The sequence below is a fragment of the Triticum aestivum genome, chromosome 6A (assembly GCF_018294505.1).
Source record: "Triticum aestivum cultivar Chinese Spring chromosome 6A, IWGSC CS RefSeq v2.1, whole genome shotgun sequence".
In the NCBI taxonomy this organism is placed as follows: Eukaryota; Viridiplantae; Streptophyta; class Magnoliopsida; order Poales; family Poaceae; genus Triticum; species Triticum aestivum.
In genome coordinates, this window is record NC_057809.1 from 2355836 (window position 1) to 2379764 (window position 23929).

The 23929-nt window shown below is 47.5% G+C and overlaps 1 long non-coding RNA gene and 1 pseudogene across 2 annotated transcripts; both read left to right on the forward strand.

The window, feature by feature from the left end:
- Window positions 1-2940: 2940 nt before the first annotated feature.
- On the forward strand, window positions 2941-10540 carry LOC123129890 (uncharacterized; annotated as a pseudogene).
- Window positions 10541-19664: 9124 nt separating this feature from the next.
- Window positions 19665-23453, forward strand: LOC123129891 (uncharacterized). 2 transcript variants are annotated; one of them, XR_006463685.1, is made up of 4 exons: window positions 19665-20377; window positions 21166-21303; window positions 22064-22220; window positions 23139-23453. It is a non-coding gene; the product is annotated as an uncharacterized lncRNA (long non-coding RNA). The 2 variants fall into 2 exon arrangements; XR_006463684.1 differs by lacking the exons at window positions 19665-20377; window positions 21166-21303 and adding an exon at window positions 21521-21672 and having other exon boundaries at window positions 22024-22220.
- Window positions 23454-23929: the final 476 nt, after the last annotated feature.

Here is a 23929-nt window from a genome sequence, read left to right on the forward strand (position 1 = left end):
GCCTTTGTGGTTGGATCCGGTGATTGCGGCACTTGAGTGTCACTTCCTTCCTGAAGGCGTTGCTGCTGAAGATCATCGACCTTCATGTGATGTCAATGGTTGGTGAGGATATGGTCTCAGTTGTAGTTTGTCGATTGATGATATGATCGCTTTGGAGCTTTTTTTTCTTTTTTCCACGCATGTGGATATCTTTTGGTCTTGTGACCTTGCTATTTGTTGGCGTGTTTTTGCATGTGTGTGTTGGGTTGGCTGTGTACATCCTGGTTATCCAAAGCCCGGGTGTGTGCTCGTATTGTATCTTCTTGATGCTTCATTTGAGCCAATAAAATTCACCATTTATCAAAGAAAAATTATAAAGCGGGGCAAAAGCCTAATTTAAGAGAGCGACGGCGAGGACCACTTCGTAAACACCTTGTATACTCTGGAGTCGTCTCTTTTTGTGCATGAGTAACAATAACCTTGAAACGATGTCAAGATATTTTATATGTCATTCACGTTAGAGATATCTACCAAGATTCTTAAGGATACACATATATTATATTCATGTAAATTTAATAAACTAAGCCGAGAAGCCATGCGACATCTTTTCTTTCCCTAATTAGTTACTTGGAACTAAGTGATTTTGTACAAATATATCTTAATGCACAATGTATCGAAAAGATATTGCGCGAATAATGTAATGTGTATTTATAACTTATCACATTATTTTAACTAAAATGGTTATTTGATATAAATAAGTATAAATGTTTAGTATAAATTTGACAACGTTAAAATCTAGCACTAGTGGTCGCTATCGTGGGAGTGGGAGACCACACTAGAATCGCCTTCGAGCTTGTCTACTTTGAGAAGAACGTTCTGCCTTGCCTCTCGATTAAACTTCATGATTTCGTAAAGTTGTTTCTCCTCAAAAAAATTATTGAATATGTGAGGCTTGAACCAGGAAAATAACATGTTTTAGTATCTAGATAGATATGTGGATTAACTGCTCTCGGAGTGCTCTAGACTGCATAATGAGATAACACCAGAATTCAATGGCGATGTTATTTGTACGGAATGGTTGTTATTTATAATAAAGTGTGCATATTTAGATTAGTGGCGTCATCTATGACAATAACTTGTTTAGTTTATATGTTTCTTCATAACATGCTAGTTTTGTACAAGTACAAATTAGCTTTTGTGTGTGTGGTTCAAGTATGAAGAAAAAGATATGATGCATTCTGAACTGTCTCACTGTATCCTAATTTTACCTACTTCTTTGTTGAATATTGTTAGTCACATCAAAATAATAGAATAGTAATGAACTTAGTTATCTAATATAAAAAAGGCTATCATTTGGTTTATGCGTCTTTTCTTCTTCACTAACAATTGGAACTTTGGTCCTAGAATTGTGTGGATTTTTCCTCAACTTGATTCATCAACTTGTCTTCTTCTAGTTAAACCAGAATCTGTCAAATTATAATTTGGATATATGGACATATTCAAGTTGGTTTTCTAAAGTTTTGATTTTGATAATAGCTATTTGAGATTCCGAAAACCATCGGGAGAAAAACACAGCCTGAAAACTTCCCAAAACTAGATGGGAAGCTCCTAGAACCTTCCAAAATCGATCACAGGAACACGCTCCCAAAGCCTTACTGTGCTGGGCCGCTCGATGGTCACTGTTAATAGTGCTCACCATAAGCAAGACATAGCAGTTGGTAGGCTAGATAAACAGTACTGAGAGGCCTATTACAGAATATATATATTTTTGTAGTCTCAGGCTTTTGTGCTACAGTAGGTAGCGTGGCAAGGCATGCCAGCCCACCTTCTGAAAGAGAACTCGGCGAAGTTACCTTCGCAGGCCAGTGGCCAATTGGTCATGTTTGAGGAGTGAGTGAATATGGTGAATCCCGAATTACTTCTTTCGCTGGTCCATGTGGATGCGAGCCCTTTGCATGTGCATTGTTCGTCTCTCTCTCTCTCTCTCCCCAGACTGGCACATGCATGTCTTAAGTCAACATATACATGCCTACAATATCTTACTTCTCTCCTCTAACTTCATCACTTTTCATTTTCTTTTGACATTTTAGATGGTACATATCTTTAAAACCAAAATCTCGTTTATGAAACACATATTTGAACTAGAAATTTCTACAACTATATAACAATCAAACACAATAAACAATATGCACTTTAAGTTTATGTTCTCTTATTTTTAGTAAAAATATTTACGTTTCACACAATCAAATCCCATTGAAATATACTGCAACGCATTCTCAGAACAATGTTTGTGGTACCCTCTAATTAAATAGAGGAATTAACCACTTACCTTGAAGCTCCCCCATATCAATGACGTTTGTTGACCACAGTTGCCATGTTATACTTGTTTTAAAGCTAGGACCCATACTCTAGTCAAGGTGTTGCTTCCTTGGAAGCATTAATCATCACTCTAGATGTAGAAGACACAATTGAGGCAATCAGGCATCTATCGCTCGTATACTCGATCTAGCCCATCTCACCCCATCATCCATCAGTTGTCGATAAAAGGAAAAATCAGTCCTGCCAGAGTGAAGCAATGCATGATATATCATTCCATTCACTTGCATACATATGTAGCAATTAGCATTGTTCTGGCCGACGATCTTCTGTGGTCCGTCGATCTATCAGAGCGGTGCACTTTACACGTTGTGGTGGGCAACCACTTTTACAAGCAAACAAGCTTTGTTTTGCAGTAGCAGCGTTAGTGCATGCATGCCTTTTTTTTCTCTTGTGTTCTTGTAGCGTTCTAAAGTGTGTGCAGAAAGTTTGTGCAGGCGTGTGTGTCCAACTGCTAACTGCTAGTAGTGGGTGAAGTAGTGATCCATCCATCGACCAGTGTGCATAAAAGGTGCAGGTTGTGATCTGCTTCTCCAGAAGCAGCACGCACACACGCACCCAGGAAACACCTCCAGCAAGCGTGTCATGGTGCCTCCTCCCCAGGAGACGACCAGGTGCGTCATCCATCCAACATGAATTTCGCCCGAGAGAATTAGCGAGCTCCTCTGATTTGATTTGCACTCACGTCCTGCTTGCATGCATGTAGACAAGCCTTTGAATTGTTGGTAGCGCTGGTTATGAAAAAAAAAATCTGGATTCCATTTGCGAGAAAGACATTCTTCTGGACTCCATCCAAATGCCGATGTCAGTGTTGCGAGAAAAAAATATATACAAAGAACCTACTGGTCAGTAAAATTCATAGACATGGGTAACGAAAAGCTGCAGACCCTCATATAATGTTCTGCATGAATGTTATTAAGCGGAAAAAAGACATTAACAGGATATAGTACAGACCAACTGAACAAACTACAATAACGCCCGAGTGGCTGAGTAGGAACCAGACCTGACACCTTCACCTGAAGGATCCAACCTGTGCTCCATTTGCCATAAGTTATCATGTCAAAAAGGGAACCATCTCATACATGGGCGGGTGTGTATCAATAGATTATTCTGCACACATTAGTTAACTGATAAAAGGGAACCCTCGTTGAAAGTTCCTCACTAATGGTCATTATCTGCAGTTTGGTTAGCTATGCCCTGCTTTTCCTTTGCCTTTTCATTTGCCTTTCCCTGCTTTCACTTTTCATTTGCCTTTGCCCCGTGCCAGCCTACCACCACGTTGCAAGTTCTTAAATCTGTTCCTAATACGCGTGCACCGCCACCTTTGAACAAATTCTTAAATCTGTTCTTCCAACTACGCGTACAACCATCTCCCAAGAAGTTCTTAAGTCTGTTCTTCCTACTAAGCATACCACCACCATTAAATCTGTGGTTCCTACTATGCGCACCTCCCCCTATCAGGAAAGCTGCTGCTCTCTCCCTTCACCTTCTGCTTCAGGTGCTCCCTCATCGAGGAGCACACCAGTCACTCCTCGCCTACCATCCATACCGCTTACCTGCACTTTGGTACGCCTTGGTTCAACTTCCCTAGTGGACTAAGTGGCCACTTGCTGGTGCTGCATCGATTAGTTAAGGTACGTAATTTCGTTCCTTGCACCTTTGCTTAGTCAAGCGGATGGAGGATCTTACTTACTACAGCATAGTTTCACTTACTAAAATTAACGTCAATCGGCGACATCAAATGCGTTGTCTTTCTTCCTAAGTTGCATGTGTGCTTGTCAAATGTCTATTTATCTTTTTCTTCCCCTTATAAATTTGATTTGTTTGATCAAATTACCTGATTCCATTACAGGTCTCTTTCTTTCCAAGTTCAAAGAAAGCTGTTTCTGATATTACCACTTCAGACACTTCTAGTGAACTACTACTGCCATATAATATAATAGAAATGGACCATATGGAAGTCAGTGTGCTACCTGATGACCTGATTGTGGAAATCCTCTCCCGGCTGCCGCTGAAGTCTTTTTGCCGCTTCAAATGTGTTTGCAAACCCTGGCTTGCCTTCTCCTCTGATCCAAACTACCGCAAGAAGCTGCCGAAAATCCCCACTGGTCTTTTCTGCCAGTACCAAGACTTCGATAAGAAGGCTACCAAGCTTCTTAGCCAGCCCCGAAACGTTGAGAAAATTGATGGAGCACTTAGTTTCTTGCCAGACCATCCGCAACTCGAGCTTATGGATTGCTGCAATGGCCTAGTGCTCTGCATGCGTAGGAGCATGGATTGGAGCAGACGTACAATTACTTGCCACTTCATTGTGTGCAACCCGGCAACACGAGAGTGGACGAGGCTTCCTGATACTCGTCCTTACCAAGAACATGCTGTTTTTGAAGCTATGTTGGCTTTCAACCCATCATGTTCACCACAGTTCTACGTCTTCAACTTTAAACGTAATCCCTTATCTTCATTCTTGAGTGGACCCGAGGTGTTTTCATCTGACCTTTCCACATGGCTCGTATATGATGCATGGTGGAATTCCGGGATTCGCACTGTTATTGGCTACCCACACTTGTTCATAGATGGTTCACTATATCTGTTTAGTGTGCCGCAGAACTCAGTGAAGAGGATCTTGGTATTGAACGGCTTTGAGGCAATGTGTTCTCGCATACCCCCTAATCGTCAAACTATTAAGTTGCCTCATGATCCTTCTTGTTAGACTATTACTTGGCTCTCAAGTTACCTAATCCTAGTCGTATTGTAATAGGTATGGTTGGCTTGTAAACTCTTATATATACCGCTCTATGTGGCCGGCAAATCAATAACAATAGTTTTATTCAAATCTTACATGGTATCAGAGAGTTCCTGGTCCTAGGGTATGGCTCCGCCGCCCACCCCACCGCCGCTGCCGCCGCCCGGCTACTTTGAGCGCCGGGTCGCTACCCTCGCCCGCGCCGCCGCCACAGCTTCCTCCTCCTCTACCCTAGCTCTACTACCACCACCTATGCCCCCGGTGCTCTCCCTCACCGATACAATCTCGGATATTAGTCCTTATATCCCCATCACCCTCGATCTCAACTCCCACAACTACTACCATTGGCGCCACCTCTTTGAAGTTCACCTCGGGCGCTGCAATCTTCGCTCCCATGTCGACGCCACCGCCGTGCCGCAATCCCATGATCCCCAATGGGTCAAGGATGACCTCGCCATCATCCAATGGATCTACATGCGCGTCTCCACCGAGATCTTCAACCTTGTCTTTCGGGATGCTGCCACCGCCGCGGTCTCTGGGTGGCTCTTCAGCAGTTGTTCCAAGACAACGTCGATGCTCGCACCAATCTACTCCACACCGAGCTCAGGAATACGGTGCAAGGCGACTCCTCTCTCAGTGTCTACTGCCAACGCCTCAGGTCCATCGCCGACGAACTCCGTGAACTTGGTGATCCCGTTGAAGATCGGCAGCTCATCAACATCCTCCTCATCGGGCTCAGCGAAAAGTTCGACAAGCAGGCCTCCTTCATCCCCATGATGCGGCCTCAGCCAACTTTTGCCGAGGTGCGCTCCATCCTCCAGTGGGCCGACCGTGCTCAATCCAACAAGGACGCTCGCCCTCAGCTCTTCGCCGCCGTTCCGCGTGCTCCGGCACCCGCGGCGCCACCTCCACCAGCGGTGCCTCCCTCCCCGGCAGCGTCCGCTCCGCCGCCGGGCTGGCGTCCCAGCCCTAATTATCGCGGCAAGAACCCCATCTACAGGCCACCTTCGACGCGCTCGGCGCCTACTCCTCCACCTTCGCCAGCTCCAAGTACGCCACCAGCAGCTACGCCTTGGCGTCCTCCACATGATCCCTGGACGGGGCTCGTCCAAGCTTGGCCTATGCCATGGTCCGCTCCGGCTCCCCTAGGCGCTCCACCAGCTTATACCGGTGCCTGGCAGCCCGGCGTGCGGCCCCACACTGGTGCTCCAGGATTCCTCATGCCTCGCCAGCCGGCCCATGCCTACCATGCTGCTCCAACATATGGCGCTCCCTACTATGCTGACGGAGGTCACTACTACACCCCACCGTCGGCCCTACTGCCCTCGTCGTCGTACCAGCCGGCCCTCCTACCATCGCCTCCATCGCCGGCCCTACTGCCCTCGCCGTCGTACCAGCCGGCTCTGCTGCCAACACCGACCTCTGCTGCACCGCCAAGCTGGGACCAAGCCGCCTTCATCCAGGCCATGAATAATTTTGCCGCCCAAGGCAACACAGGTACGGATTGGATTTTCGATTCCGGTGCTTCTAGTCATATGTCTGCAAATAGTACGTTTCTCTCCTCTTGCACTTCACCCCTCTTTAAATCCATCACCCTCGGTGACGGTTCTTCTATCCCCATCTACTGTGTTGGTCAGGCTCAACTTCCCTCCACCACTAAACCTCTTCTTCTTCGTGATGTACTTGTTGCTCCTGCCCTTATCAAAAATTTAATTTCTGTTCGTCAATTCACATGTGATAATCTTGTTTCTGTCGAATTTGACCCCTTTGGCTTATCTGTGAAGGATTATCAGACCAAGGTCGAGATCGCGCGGTTCAATAGCTCCGGCGACTTATACTCTCTCAATGGTGTTCCTGCTGCCGCTTCTCCAACCTCCATGCTGGCATCTGTCGATCTCTGGCATCGGCGTTTAGGGCATCCCAACCCTGCAGTTTTAGCATCTGTTCTTAGTGAATTTACCATACCTTGTAATAGAGATTCTCACGATTCTTCAGTTTGTGAGTCCTGTCAATTAGGCAAGCATGTGCGTCTTCCTTTTAGTTCGTCTAGTTCTTCAAGCACTTATCCTTTTGAATTAATACATTGTGATCTTTGGACATCGCCTATTGCTAGTGTCTCTGGTTTTAAATACTATCTTGTCATATTAGATGATTTTACACATTTTGTCTGGACCTTTCCTCTACGCAACAAATCCGACGTTCACGCTCTCTTTCTCAATTTTCAGCGATACGTCTCTGTGCACTTCTTCCTCCCTATTCGCTTCATCCAATGTGATAATGGTCGTGAATTTGATAATATTAAAAATCGCACCTTCTTTCTTAACCATGGCATTCTTCTCCGTTTTTCTTGTCCCTACACTTCTCCTCAAAACGGCAAAGCTGAACGTTCTCTTCGTACTATCAATGATATTATCCGTACCCTTCTTCTTCAATCTTCCATGCCACCCCAATACTGGGCTGAGGCTCTCCACACCGCTACATATCTTCTCAATATCCGTCCTACCAAAGCCAATCCCAATATCACCCCCTATTTTTCTCTGTTTCTGTGCCATCCAAACTACTCCGACATTCGTGTTTTCGGTTGTCTCTGTTTTCCTAACACTTCCGCTACCTCCGCTCATAAGCTCTCTCCCCGCTCTCTCCCTTGTGTTCTCCTCGGTTTTTCGGATGAGCACAAAGGCTATCGCTGCCTTGACTTATACACCGGTCGGGTTCTTGTGTCTCGGCATGTCACCTTTGCCGAACACATCTTTCCATTTGCTCAACGTCCTACTCCATCACACACCACTACATCCACACCTAGCCTTCCTCCTACACGTTTCCCTTTCTATGCACCTCTCTTGACGTCTCAATCTCTAAATACCTCTTCCCCAAACCAACCAAATGCCACTGCCTCTCTAAATACCTCTTCCCCAAACCAACCAAATGCCACTGCCTTTTTTCGACACATCGCCGACTCCCACCCATGACCCGCCTCCTTCCCCATCTGCACCATCACCCACTCATGTCGATTCGCCATCATCCCCTTCGGCACCATCACCCACTCATGCCGATCCGCCACCATCCCCTCCATTGTCCGCATCTTCCGCTGTGCCGGACACCAGTGTAGCTCCTCTTCCCGTTCGCGCTGTTCCCACTATCCCAGCAGTCAATGATCATTCTATGCGCACTCGTTCCAAATCGGGTTTTCGTCAACCCATCGACCGTCTCAACCTTCATGCCACCGTCTCCCTATCTCAAGTTCCCAAATCATACAAAACCGCACTTCTTGATCCTAATTGGGCTGCAGCTATGCAAGAAGAATATTCAGCCCTTACTGAAAATAATACCTGGCAGCTTGTTCCTCGCCCTTCCAACACCAACATTGTCTCTGGTAAGTGGGTGTTTCGCCAGAAGTTTCACTCCGATGGTACTCTTTCCCGCTACAAAGCACGTTGGGTATGTCGAGGCTATTCCCAACAGCATGGTATTGATTACGATGAAACCTTTTCTCCTGTAGTTAAGCCCAGTACCATACGCACTGTTCTCAGCCTTGCTGTCTCCTCCACCTGGCCTATTCACCAATTAGACGTAAAAAATGCCTTTCTTCATGGTTCTCTTCAAGAGACCGTCTATTGTCAGCAACCTCTTGGTTTTGAAGACCCTTCCTATCCCAACCATGTTTGTCTTCTTCAAAAATCTCTCTATGGTCTCAAACAAGCTCCCCGTGCATGGTTTCAACGCTTTTCTTCATTTATTCAAACCATAGGCTTTATTCCCTCTCTTTCTGACGCCTCTCTCTTTGTCTATCATCATAATTCTGACATTGCCTACTTACTTCTTTATGTTGATGATATCATTCTCACTGCTTCTTCTCAAACTTTTTTGGACCGCATTATTACTCATCTACGTTCTGAGTTTTCTATGACCGATCTTGGTCTTCTTCACCATTTTTTAGGTATTGCAGTGATTCGTGATTCATCTAGTCTGTTTCTTTCCCAGCGTCAATACATTCTGGATCTTCTCAATCGTGCTGGTATGCTAGACTGTCATCCTTCCCATACTCCTGTCGACACTAGTTTCAAACTTTCAGCCAATGGTGATTCTTTCTCTGATCCTACTCTTTATCGCAGTCTTGCCGGTGCTCTCCAGTATCTTACCATCACTCGTCCTGAAATCTCTTTTGCTGTCCAACAAGCTTGTCTCTATATGCATGATCCTCGAATTCCTCACTATAATCATATCAAACGCATCCTTCGGTATCTCAAAGGTACTCTGGATCATGGTCTCCACATAAACAATTCATCCCCCACCTCTCTCACCGCGTATTCTGATGCAGACTGGGCTGGTTGTCCCGACACTCGACGATCTACATCCGGTTTCTGTGTTTTTCTTGGTGACAATTTGATTTCTTGGTCCTCGAAAAGGCAGGTAACCGTCTCCCGCTCGTCCGCTGAAGCTGAATATCGTGCGGTTGCACATGCTGTGGCTGATACGATCTGGCTTCGTCAGTTGCTCTCCGAGTTGCATCGACCACTTCCACATGCTACCATTGTTTATTGTGATAACATATCAGCTGTCTACATGTCCGGGAATCCTGTTCAACATCGTCGGACTAAACATATTGAGATTGATATACACTTTGTTCGCGAGAAGGTGGCTCTTGGACAAGTTCGGGTGCTGCATGTTCCTTCAACGGCTCAGTTTGCTGATATATTTACCAAAGGACTGCCATCTACATCTTTTTGTAATATTCGATCCAGTCTCAACGTTATCGAGCCTCCCGTTGATACTGCGGGGGGATGTTAGACTATTACTTGGCTCTCAAGTTACCTAATCCTAGTCGTATTGTAATAGTCCTAGTCGTATTGTAATAGGTATGGTTGGCTTGTAAACTCTTATATATACCGCTCTATGTGGCCGGCAAATCAATAACAATAGTTTTATTCAAATCTTACCGTGGGTATGTACACCCGAGGTTACTTTGGCCAATCTCTGGGGGCCTTGCACTTTGCATTGCCAGATGCGGATGGGCTTGCAATTCGGATCTGGAGTCTTGATGTTTCTGGGCCTTACAAATGGACTGTGAAGTATCGTCTTAGTATGAGTGATGCGTTTGGAAGGGATGACCTTGCTTACTATGACGCTGCTCAACAGTGCTGGAATTGCGCGTATGAAATTGCTGCTATTGACTTGGAGAGGGACGTCGTGTTCCTCTTTGACTGCCATGCAAACAACCTTCGTTCATACACCATCAGCACAGGGGAACTTCAGGAACTCGATGACATTGAACAAGATCATGAGCATGTCTATGACAAGTTCTACCACTACGTGGCATGCTACTCAAAGCTTCCAACCTATGCGCCTATACCTCAGCCATGTTTGTTGGAAGCAAAGAGGCCTGATCGGCGGACGTGGCGGTCGAAGCTGCTAGCAATTGTTGCGAAATCAAGCTGGAGATGATCTGTATAACTTCAGTTTGTGAAACCAGTCTAGCAACTGATGTTAAGAAGGCCTTCTATATCCTCCTTTTTCTTCCATTATGTTATTTTGTAAGGGTAAACTAACACTGTCGGAATGCTGAGAACTCCCTAGTTTCAGTGTAATGTGTCGCCAAATTCTCCGGTGCTCTATTCCTAGGTTCACTTGATGATGTTGTAAGGATAGAACAAGCTTGTTATGCATGTTTCCAGTTCACCAAGCTATAGGTGTTCGTTCTTGGTGCAAAAGAAGAGTGGATACATTTTATTTTTTAGTGTTGTTTCTGCAAGTGTGAAATACTTGTATGATGTTGTCAGACTGTCCGATGCCATCTACTAATAGTTTCTTAATGTCAGTGATGACGACAGTGGACGTGCTGAGTGCTGACTGTGGCTGGTTTGCTGCAGGATGATGGCAACATGAGTCTGCCAAAACATAAAAACGGGAGCTTGGAGAACCACCTCATCAGAAGTGAGTTTTTCAGTAGTCGACCTTTTCTATTGAATATCACCTTTTTTGGTCGATCTGCTCTTTGTTTTATGTCGACTTGGTCCGCCAAGTAGTGCATCTTGCATATGTTGGCGAACATCACATATTTTATACTCCCTCCGTTCCGAATTAGTTGTCTTGGATTTGTCTAGATACGGATGTATCTAGACTCATTTTAGTGCTAGATACCTCCGTATCTAGACAAATCTAAGACAAGTAATTCAGAACGGAGGGAGTATTAAGAACCATAGTTTGTAGTGATGTACAACTAACGACACTAGCACATATTACATTTAAGAACCGTACTCTCTAGTGCTTAACTTGTTTGAACCCACAGAATCTTTTGTTGCTGCTGCCTTTAATTATTCTTGCCAAGCCAATTTGCAATAGAGTGTCAGAAGTAGGCTCTTTAGCTAGCGAATAGGCAAGCGGAAGGGGTTAATCTAAATGTCAGTGTCAATGCCGCAAGAAAAAGTACAAACGAGCTACTTAGTAAAATACATAGACAAGGGCAGTGAAAAGCTGCAGACCCTCATATTGTTGTGCATGAACATTGTTAAGAAGAAGAAAGGCATTGACAAATTGGATCAGAACAATAAACGTTTTTACACACCCCAAATTTGTCTTTTTTGCCGAGAGCTGCTCAGATGTCCAAATGATCTGAAATTTAGAGCGCACCTCACGCACCAAATTATCTACCATGAAAAAAATTGGATTTGTTTGAATTTTTATAGTCTTTATTTTGAATTTTTTTTCTTCATCGCAGGTGCAGATGAGCCTGGGCAGCTAATCACTGCTCTCCTAAGAATGCCCTTTCCCCAAAGGAGAAAACAGAGGCCTCAATTGACAAGAGCAGTCTGACTTTTCTGTTGTATTGCGGAACTTCTATGTCTTAAAGCAAAGTTGTCGTCTGGCTGATAGTTCTGTATGCAACTTAGCAATATGCCAATTGTTAGTTCGTTGGTGATGGTCAATGTTGATAGGTATTTACACTTGCAACATTTAAGAAGCATGTCAACTCTTAGTCGTTATAGGCGATAAGTCATAGTACGGCCTCATTCGGTTTGGAGGATTTTTATAGGAAAAACATGGGAACAAGGATTCCAGAGGAAAATTTCTTATATATGCATTCGGTTTGTAGGAAATGCGTAAAGGAATTTCGTAGGAATACTATTCATTTCCTATGTTTTTGGAGGAAACTATACATCCACTCAAAGCTCATTTTGCGTGTAGGAATGAGGCAAGTCAATTCCTTAGGGTGGCAAGTGCCATCCTATCAAATTCCTATACTACTCCAAATTCCTACGGTTAGATTTTCTCCAAACCGAATGAGCCCGTAAGTGTACAACGATATCGGGATCAGAATTTTATCCTATCAATTTAGGACATATGATCAGTACTAGACTTTGAGAAAGTAAACGGCTAATTCAATAAACATGACATTTCACACGATGTGCTACCGGAAAACTAAATAGCGTTTAGACTCCACTTTTAGTAAAAGTCAATACGTACCTTGCCACGTAAAGCTGTTATGAAGGACGAGGAGATCAAGGACTCCAGCGATGATCTGAATGGGGCAAGAAACCTGCAGTGAACAGTAAAAGTGCAGAGTTTCAGTGTACATTAAGCTGAACCTGAACCATTCTTTGTGACGAAAATCTATGTTCTAATTGAATTTATACTTCTTTGTGCTTCTTGGCGATTTTCTAGTGATTACATGGACCACTGTGTACTTCTTGACGGTTTCGTCTCTATGCTACACAAAAAGGACTTCTAATGTTTGGCATTTATCACCCTTGTACAAACAGCTGGTTAGTACTTTTCCGACATTTAGCACTCATATCTTTACTTTTTTATTAAATTTTGGCATGTTTCTTCCTCTTTTAGCTTAATGGTCAAAGTTAGACATAAAAATATAAAGTGGTCTTGTATACATAAATGGACAGAGTATCACGTACGTACATCATCCATTCCAAAATAAGGTGTACAAATTTTTTTAAGCTAAATTTTGTAAAGTTTGACCAAATCGTGTAGAATATCAACATCTACAATACCGAATACGAGTATATTTATTTAAGGCATATAAGTTTTATCCTAAGTCAAACTTGTCTAGGTTTGATCATATTTATAGAAACAATATTTACACCTACAATACGAAATCAATATCAATATATAGATTCCCATGAATATATTATGTAGTATTTATTCAAGACTTAGGGTGAGCCAGAATAAATGTATTGCCTCCGTACCAAAAGTAATTTCAAACTATTTGTCTAAAACAAGGTTCTCGCTTCTCCGATGACAGCCACTTGGGGGGGGGGGGGGGGGGGCCTGCTGACGACGACGGCTCCCGCCGCCGCCGGTCCCGTCACCCACGCCTCGAGGATCCTGATGATGACGAGGACTTGTCTGAGCGCTCCCGCTCCCCATCCCGCGAGCCCGCCAACCCACCTTCGGGTCGTGGCGGCTCCGGAGCAGGACGCACCCAAGTGTCGGCCACTGACCTCGCGGTGGCGCTTCGCCTGGCCTCTACACCAGCCGCGCCCCCTTCACCTCCGTCCGAGTCGGCCAGCGACATCTCCAGTGTGGGCCTGCTTGTCATGCCGCCTTCGTCACCGCGCTCCTCCTCCGTCATCTCCGCCCTGCTCTCCTCGCCGTCGGCCCCGGACCCCCCGGCCACCCCTGGCTCGACCTCCCCGGTCCCCACGGGTGGGGGTGGGGACCCCCCCCCCCCCCCGCCGACGCCCCGACTTCGATCCCCCCACCTGCGGGCGTTGCGGATGACGGCACCATGGTGCCCGCCGCCTCGCTCCCCCCGCCGGTGGCCTCCGACGCCCTCCTCGCTCCGCCCACCTCCCCAGCCGCGACGGTGGCTGTGGTCATGACCACCCCGACCACCGCTCACCCTCCTCCAGCGGTGGCGTACGTCAGGCGGCCCCGCTCCACATCGACGCCGGTGATGGCGTCCCGCCGTAGCGCCCGCCTCGATGCGACCCGTCCGGCGGACTCTCCGGCTCCGTCTGTCGCTGAGCGCGCGGAGCTCCGGGCGGCGGTCCGGAACCTCGAGTCAGGTGTGGATTCCGTCCCTCCCAGTTCTTCCAGTTGTTTCTTTTCCGCACTTGAGCCCGTCCCTCTTGGCCACCTCGCCAAGGTGGCTACTGACTCGGCCATAGTCTTCAGGGGGGAGGTTGGACCCCCCCCTTAGAACAGATCGCGGCCATTAGGGCTCGCGAGATCTTAGACGGCAAGCTGGCCAAGACTCGGGCGCGCTTGCTCCGGCCCACCGTGGACTCGACCGCTACACCCGCGGGTCTGGGACCTCCGGTGGCTGACGGTGTGATCCGTGGCAGCACCCGCTCTCGCACTGCCTCTATCCGCGCTCAAAGCGCCTCCCGTGTCTTGGGGTTAAGCAGCCCCCTATGGGGGTTTAGATGCGGGCCCTTTTCTGGAACATCCGCGGCTTCGGCCATGATGTCCGCCGCCGCCAACTCATCGAGTACATGCGAGACGAACACATCGACATCATTGCCATCCAGGAAACCATGCGCTCAGAGTTCTCCCTCCAGGAGCTAGAGCGTCTTAGTTCTCACCTCTTCGCCTGGCATTGGCTCCCTTCTAGTGGGACCACTGGCCACTCTGGCGGCATCCTGTTAGGAGTGAAGGATGCCACCTTTTATGTTGGGGACATGGACCGAGGGGAATTCTTCGTGAGTATAGAGATCTTCGAGAGGGCCCTCTATAGGGGAACGTAGCAGAAATTCAAAATTTTCCTACGTGTCACCAAGATCTATCTATGGAGAAACCAGCAACGAGGTAAGGAGAGTGCATCTACATACCCTTGTAGATCGCTAAGCGGAAGCGTTCAAGAGAACGGGGTTGAAGGAGTCGTACTCGTCGTGATCCAAATCACCGGAGATCCTAGTGCCGAACGGACGGCACCTCTGCGTTCAACACACGTACAGCCCGGTGACGTCTCCCATGCCTTGATCCAGCAAGGAGTGAGGGAGAGGTTGAGGAAGACTCCATCCAGCAGCAGCACAACGGCGTGGTGGTGGTGGAGGAGCATGGTGATCCAGCAGGGCTTCGCCAAGCACTACGAGAGACGAGGAGAAAGAGAAGTAGGGCTGCACCAACAGGGAGAGGAACTCGTGTGTATTGGGCAGCCCATACCTCAACTATATATAGGGGAAGGGGAGGGGCTGCGCCCCCACCTAGGGTTCCCTCCCTAGGGGTGGCGGCAGCCCCCTAGATCCCATCTAGGGGCGGCCAAGGGGAGGGGAGAGGGGGAGGCACACCAGGGTGGGCCTTAGGGCCCATCTTCCCTAGGGTTTGCCCCCTTCCCCTCTTCCTTGCGCCTTGGGCCTTGGTGGGGGGGGGGGGCACCAGCCCACCTGGGGCTGGCCCCCTCCCACACTTGGCCCATGCAGCCCTCCGAGGCTTGTGGCCCCACTTGGTGGACCCCCGGGACCCTCCCGGTGGTCCCAGTACGTTACCGATAAAACCCGAAACTTTTCCGGTGACCAAAACAGGACTTCCCATATATAAATCTTTACCTCCGGACCATTCTGGAACTCCTCGTGACGTCCAGGATCTCATCCGGGACTCCGAACAACATTCGGTAACCACGTATAACTATTCCCTATAACCCTAGCGTCATTGAACCTTAAGTGTGTGGACCCTACAGGTTCGGGAACCATGCAGACATGACCGAGACGTTCTCCGGTCAATAACCAACAGCGGGATCTGGATACCCATGTTGGTTCCCACATGTTCCACGATGATCTCATCGGATGAACCACGATGTCAAGGACTTAATCAATCCCGTATGCAATTCCCTTTGTCTATCGGTACGATACTTGCCCGAGATTCGATCGTCGGTATCCCGATACCTTGTTCAATCTCGTTACCGGCAAGTCTCTTTACTCGTTCCGTAACACATCATCCCGTGATCAACTCCTTGATCACATTGTGCACATTATGATGATGTCCTACCGAGTGGGCCCAGAGATACCTCTCCGTTTACACGGAGTGACAAATCCCAGTCTCGATTCGTGCCAACCCAACAGACACTTTCGGAGATACCTGTAGTGTACCTTTATAGCCACTCAGTTACGTTGTGACGTTTGGCACACCCAAAGCACTCCTACGGTATCCGGGAGTTGCACAATCTCATGGTCTAAGGAAATGATACTTGACAATAGAAAAGCTTTAGCACACGAACTACATGATCTTGTGCTAGGCTTAGTATTGGGTCTTGTCCATCACATCATTCTCCTAATGATGTGATCCCGTTATCAACGACATCCAATGTCCATGGTCAGGAAACCGTGACCATCTGTTGATCAACGAGCTAGTCAACTAGAGGCTTACTAGGGACATGGTGTTGTCTATGTATCCACACATGTATCTGAGTTTCCTATCAATACAATTCTAGCATGGATAATAAACGATTATCATGAACAAGGAAATATAATAATAATCAATTTATTATTGCCTCTAGGGCATATTTCCAACACCCTCAACTTCAAATGGCTGGTCGTGATTGTCTATGGGCCGGCAGACCATCGCCGCTCTCCGGCCTTCTTAGAGGAGCTTCATCTAAAGATCTCCAACTCTCTCCTCCCGGTCGTTGTGGGCGTAGACTTTAACCTCATCCGATCCCCGGATGAGAATAATAATGACCGGATTAACCTCCCCCGGATGCAGTTATTCAACGACTGGATCGCGGAGCTGGGTCTCCGTGAACTGGACCGGACGGGTGCCCGTTTCACTTGGACAAACCGCCAGGCTGACCCGACGTGATCCGTTTTGGATCGCGTCCTAGTTTCCCTGGAATGGGAATTATGCTGCCCCCTGGCCTCGCTTCGTGCGATTACCCGGATCGGGTCTGACCATGTCCCCCTCCTCCTCTCCACCGCCAACGAACGCCCACCCTCCCCGCCGCGCTTCCGGTTTGAGCTCTTCTGGCTCAACCAGGCCGGCTTCCGGGAGGCGGTGGCCGCTCGCTGGATCTATGCTCGTTCTTCCCCGCATCGCGCCATGTCGGCTGTTGACTCGTGGCACTTTTGTGCCAAGCTTGCCCGACAATTCATGAGAGGGTGGGGTGCAAACCTTGGCCGGGACCTCCGTGAGCGGAAAAGGCCCTTCTGCTGGCTATCCAAGCTCTGGATGCCCGTGCTGACACGTCTGGAATCTCCCCAGATGAGTGGGTGGTGCGATATGACCTTGAAGACCATCTTTCAACCATCTACACCGACGAAGAGGCCTACTGGCGTCTGCGTGGTACCCAGTGGTGGGTACTTCGGGGAGATGCCAACACCGCCTATTTCCAGGCAGTGGCGAACGGCCGCCGGCGCCGCAACTCCATCCACTGCCTCTGGGATGGAGAGACCCCTCTTGTTCGCCCCTCGGCCATCCGTTCCCATGTGGATGGCTTTTACAAGGCCCTATTTCCCCCACCCCTCGGGGTAGGGCTAGTCTCGCCCCCGACATTTGGTCCGGTGCTCAATTGGTCTCGGATGCGGCCGATGCTGCTTTAGTGGCCCCCTTCGCCGAAGATGAGGTTCTCGAGGCTATTAAAGGGATGACCCCCTCCTCGGCCCTGGGTCCGTATGGCCTGCCAGTGACGTTTTTTAAGACGTTCTGGCCGACCATCAAACCGGAGGTCATGGCCCTGTTCGAGGAATTCTTCTCAGGCACTATGGATCTTGCGCGCCTCAACTACGGCATCGTGACACTCATCCCCAAGGTCCCGGGCGCCTCCGACATCCGCCAATTTCGACCAATCACCGTGATCAATGTGATATTCCGGATCTTGGCCAAAGGGTACGCCAACAGGGTGACTCTGCTCGCGGACGCGATTACCCACCCGAATCAATCCGCCTTCATTAAAGGCCGATTTATTCTTGATGGGGTTCTGGTATTCCACGAAGTCCTTCACGAGGTCCGGCTGAGACACCATCGGGCGGTGTTTCTGAAGCTCGACTTCCACAAGGCCTATGACACGGTCCACTGGCCCTTCTTGCGGGAAGTGTTGCTTCGCAAGGGCTTCGACGGCCGTTGGGTGACTACGGTCATGCAGCTCGTCTCCTGCGGATGGACTGCTGTGAACATCAACGGGGACATCGGGCCCTACTTACCCACCCTCTGCAGGGTTCGCCAGGGCGACCCTTTCTCGCCTTTTCTGTTCAACATGGTGGTTGATGCCATGGCATCCATCCTTGATAAGGCCAAGGATGCTGGCCATATTCATGGTATCGTCCCTCACCTCGTCGGAGGGGGAGGGGTCTCCCTCCTCCAATATGCGGACGATACCATTATTATGGTGGAGGGCACCGCCCAAGACATTGCTAACCTAAAGTTCCTCCTCCTGTGCTTCCAACAGATGTCGGGCCTAACCATTAACTTCGATAAGAGCGAAGTGATGGTGTTCGGGTTCCCCCCTGAGGAAGCACAGTCCATCGCGGATCGCCTTAATTGTAGGTTGGATTCTTTCCCCACGACATACTTGGGGATCTCCATTAGTGACTCGCGCCTCACCGTGGCGGACCTCCGCCCTACGGTGACCCGTATTCAACATCGAGTTGAACCCTGGAAAGGGTGTTGGCTGTCTAAGGCTGCTCGGGTGATTCTTATCAACTCTTCGCTGGCTAGCCTTCTATGGTTCCTCATGAGCTTCTATAGCCTCCATGAAACCCTACATCAGGAGATCGGCAAGTACCAATCCAGATTCTTCTAGGCTAGAGAGGGAGATAAGCAGAAGTACCATATGGTTAGCTGGCCTGATATCTGCAAACCCAAGGACCAGGGAGGTCTTGGGATCCTGTCCTCCCGCCGCATGAACATAGCCCTCCTGACTCGTTGGCTCTAGCGCATTGCCAATCGCGATGGAGGTCTCTGGCTCACCATCATCCAGAACAAATATCTTCGTGGACAGCCCCTTGCTTTCTGTCAGCGCTCGGGCAATTCCCAGTTCTGGCAGGCCGTCGTCCAGCTGCTTCCGGTGCTTCGAATTGGCACTTCCATAGCGGTTGGTACCGGATCTTCGACCCTGTTCTGGTTTGACCGATGGCTTGGGGTCTCCCCCTTGGCCGCGCGATTCCCTATGCTCTTCACAATTGCAGTTGACCCTCGTATCTCTGTCGAGGCGGCCCTTATTGACTTAGGGCTCCTCGCCTTCCGCTGCCCCTTCGGCCCTCCCGAAGTTGCTGCCTGGGACGCCCTTATGCAGGACATCGCCCTCCTCCCTATGGACGGCGTTGACTCCCCGGATGTCACTTTGTGGCGGCTTGAGCCCTCCGGCTGCTTCTCCACCAAATCCCTCTACGCGGCCATCGCCCCCTCGACGGCTCCCGAACCCTTTAGTTTGATTTGGGATATCCGCCTGCCCTTGAAGATCCGGATCTTCATATGGCGATAGATTCGTGGCCGCCTCCCAACGGGCGTGGAGGTCCGTAAGCGTAATGGACCTGGGAACGGGATGTGCCCCTTGTGCGACACGATGGAGGATGCTAACCACATCTTCTTCTCGTGCCCTACGGCCCAGTTCCTCTGGTCCTGCTTCCGCGAGACTGTTGGGGGCCAGTGGTGTAACACCAACTTCCGTGACCTGCTTGCGGAAATCCATGCTTCCATCGGGGGCTCCTTCTCCCCGGATCTGGTCGCAGCCCCCAATCTCAACCAGCGACGCCAGCCACCACCACCCCTCTGTCGTCGTTCCTCGCCGGCCACGACGAGGTCCTCCCTCCGGCATCGTGGATCTAGGTCCCCTTCTAACCCATAGATGGATCCCATCTACCTCATCCACACCTGCACGCCCGATCTAGGATCTCCGGTGCTCTTCCTCTCCTCAAGGGGCGTGGCGGCCGCCCTTTCCCTGCGGGTCGAGCGGGAATACAACATTCCCTCTTCTTCACCGTGCCAACGACCGCCACGACCTTGGTGCATGGAGACGCGCCGCTGGCCGCCGCAACGTGGTGCGCAATAAGATGCGCCGCTCGGAAGCGGCCATAGCTAGTGCACACGGAGATGCGCGAGCCCCTGTTTGGAGGGACTGCCCAAGAGCGCGGCTACAGCGAGCGAGCGCCTTGGCAGCATCGGCCCTCCCGCTGCCATACTCCCCCCATCTGACTTGCATCTGCCGGCGACCGGAGGGTACGACAACGGTGTGGACGCCCTCGGCAATGGGAATGCTGCACGGGAAAAGTGGCGAAGGGGAGAAAAGGACCGCCTCCTCTGCTGCAGGTCACCGGAGCTCATCCTCTGCAGGTCACGGGAGGTGCGGTGGCGCCATTACTTCACTGCCCGTCATAGCGACTTCTCTCCACAGGGGTAAGAATAGTGGAATGCTTCGTTTCTGTTTCGGTTTTTTATCTGAACCTTGTTGCTGCAATGGCGTGACATGAATACACTAATCACCTGACAATTAAGAAATTCTATAGCTTTATGGTATTTATCTGGGAGTAATTCCTGTTGCTTGTGACTAAGGACTTCTGCCTATGTTGGCCTTTTGTTGTTATTATATGCAGGGTCCGAGACAAGCACATGATTTGGGTCTGGACAATTTAAAGTTTTAGAACATGAGTTAATATAGATTTCCAGTACCCATTCTTGTCACGTGATGCTGTAGTTCGCCTAGTTAGCAACTTAGCATTACCCCCTGATAACAGTTGGCCTCGCCGTCGTAACTCTTATTCTTATCAGAAGTATTTTACATGTTCACTAAGTTCCTGACCATAGGTGATGCACTTGATCATAATTTTGTTTCCATTTTAATTTAAATTGGGCAGTCTATCAGTTTTCTGCAGCAAGACGATTATCTGTATCTTCAAAGGTACTTAGATTATTAGCATATTTGCAATACCATAAGGTCGATCACCTTTTCCTATGAACTTTCTCACATGGATCTTGAACCATTCAAGGATTAAATTCAGAGCCATTGTGGTAAAAGTAACTAATTCACTGTTGTGTTTTATGCGCTGTGTTCTTTTACATTGCCTTTGAGTTTATCATATGTTTTGAAGTGGCTGAGAAAACCAAGTAGCTGAGTTCTGGTATAGTAAATGATTATCTGATTTTCCGACTGTAGCCCCTGATTTGATGTCAATTTACTTTGCTAGGAGTTGAATTTGAGTGGTCTTGGTGTGCCCAATGTACTCCCTGCAGATGGGGAGACAAGTGATGTGGTGAAACTTGATCTTTCGAAGAACTTGATAGAAGATCTGCCAAATGAGTTGTCCCTGTGCTCATCACTTCAAGTGAGTTGAACTCTTCTGTTGGTTTGCTTGGAAGAAAAGAACCATTACTTGAAAATTAGCTATGAAATAGACTAAATCATTTAAGCTTGGTTGATAGATAAAATTCGGTTCATGTGCTGGTGCAAGTGTACATTTTTCTGTTCAATGAAGAGTGTGTTTACTGGTATGGCAGAATGCAGAATGCAGAGTGCAATACAAAGGTTCAGCACCACTCTGCTGCGCGCTGGTGGTGACCGACCTGCACTGTGTTCCTTGCATCATCTACAAACCACTTTAGTGAGCACTTGTATCTCTGCCTCCCTCCTCTACTATGAGCCCGTGGCTGTGGCATACACTGTTTTGTGGCCATTGAGCTGAACCTGATCCATGGTTAGTTAGGGCATTGGTGTTGTTTGGGCTCAATTAGCTCAATTCGATGTTGTTTAGGCTTGAGCAAAGTTGTTCTCTTGTTGAAATGAGAGGGATAAGGTAGGTGCTGCAGCTGTTGGCAATCGTCTATATGCAATTGTAGGCAACCAGAGAATATGTGTTGCATTTGTATGCCGTCATGTTTAAAATTTGTGTCTGGAAGTTATTACTAGATCTACTATCCCAATATTTTTTTCCTAAATCTCATGGTAAATCTGGAAGTTGTATTGCGTATATGTGTATTATGCCATACCAGTAAACTCCTAAAAGCAAGTGGAGCTGAACCTTTGTATTGCACTCTGCATTCTGCAGATTACGCTATACTTATTCGCATGTCATGCTATATGAACAGGCACTGCGGTTGTGATTGTTATGCTGGGAGCGATGTTCCTCATGGTCCCAGTAATGCTGCTAGTACGGAAGAGGCACTAGATCCTTGTTGTCACATTCCTTGAGCTCTCGTTGATGGAGGATAAATGGAACAAGTGATCATCTAGTGGAGACAAAGAGTAAGACACAACCTCTTTGCTCTTCCTGTTCGTAATAAGAAGGAATCCTTACTCTAGTGTCCCATTTACTTGTAGCTTTAAAAAATTTGATACACAATATATATGATGCTTCCATGCTTTTCAAGTTTTTTGCAATATTGTTTTTCTCTATATTGCACCTAGAACTGAATGTTCGATTGGATCAGGCAGGTAACATTGTGAGTAGGCCTTCTTGCCTGTTTACTTTTCGCTTGGATCAGGCGTTCATGTAAACAGGATAGCTCCAACTCTTGTTTCAAGAGTCAGTAGTACGCTGAAACTGCATTCTAGTAAATAGGGGTTACTTCTCAAATCTGAGAAATTTAAAACCAATCCTCATTGCTGACTGGCGGTGTATATATAATAATGGTATATGAAGATGAACTCGGCAAAAACTCAGCTTTTACCTTCAAAATATATGTACAGAATTTCCAGATATAATCTGAAATGTCAACTGAGCATTATCTGTGACCTTTAAAACCAAAAACCTACTGTATGGACAAACATAAATCATACTACTGTTCTTTGTCTACAAATGATGTGCATTATTTTGTTGGTGGGTTTTCTCCCTAGGCATTTCTTTTTCTATCCTTTTTGTCTCCTGTAGCCCGTGAATATGTATTCCAGAAATAAGTTTAATCCGAATCTAAGAAGAAAATTACATAGTTACATTGTGGCAGTCCTACAATAAGAATACAGAGGTTTAAACCCGTTTATTTGTGTACTACGCACATGTATTAGTGAGTCAATTTATTGTTGTTTTATACTAAATACTTTGTTATTCTCATTTGTAGGCACAATAAGATTTAAGGATTTTGGAAAGCATGTAATTTGTTTTTTATATTTCTTCTACTATATATTCATATCTACAAATGTCTAATGTTGTTGTGAATATGGTAGGTATGTTGCTGTCCATCACAATCCGCCAAGACATATAGTTGCCATCAGGAAGGGTTGACGACAAGAACACGAGTGACAACCTTAGTAGTTTATATGTGTTGTTGATGTAAATTGGATTGTACCGGTTCCTAATCCTTGTTGTGTGATATATGTTGTCAATATATGTTGTATATTATCATTTCATGGAGGATATTCTAAACTGCTAGGTTTTAGATACCTATGGATGGTAGCACATTAAGTGATTTTTTCAATATATGTTGTAGATACCTATGGATGGTTGCATATTGAGTGATTTGGTCCAAAATTGGCATTATGATTTACGGAACACATTATGCTAAAAGTGTATTTGATTAAAATTGGGCTGAAGGAACGGACGGGACCAAATTTTAATTGATCCTAAATCCATGACGGTTTCTGTGACGAAAATAGTGTCCATGTAGGTAGCCATGTCATTCCAGTTAGTCAATTGAAAATTCTACGTGGCATTGGTTCATGACGGTCTGTTCCGTCACAGCCTAGTGTGGGCTTGGGCGGGCCTGAGGCAGTTCCACGACGGCCAAGAACCGTCATGGAAGCTATGATGTCAAATTATGACGCGATATACATGATGGATCTCAAGTCCGTCAAGCATGGACACGCATGACAGTTTTTGGTTGTTCCGTGACGGCTAAGGACCGTCACGTATTAACAGATTTCTTATAGTGTTTGCGCCCCCGCTCCTCCCATCACCACCGGAGCCAGGCTAGATGTTGTGCAGCACCCTCCGTGTGCATGCCTTTTTTTGCTTTTCA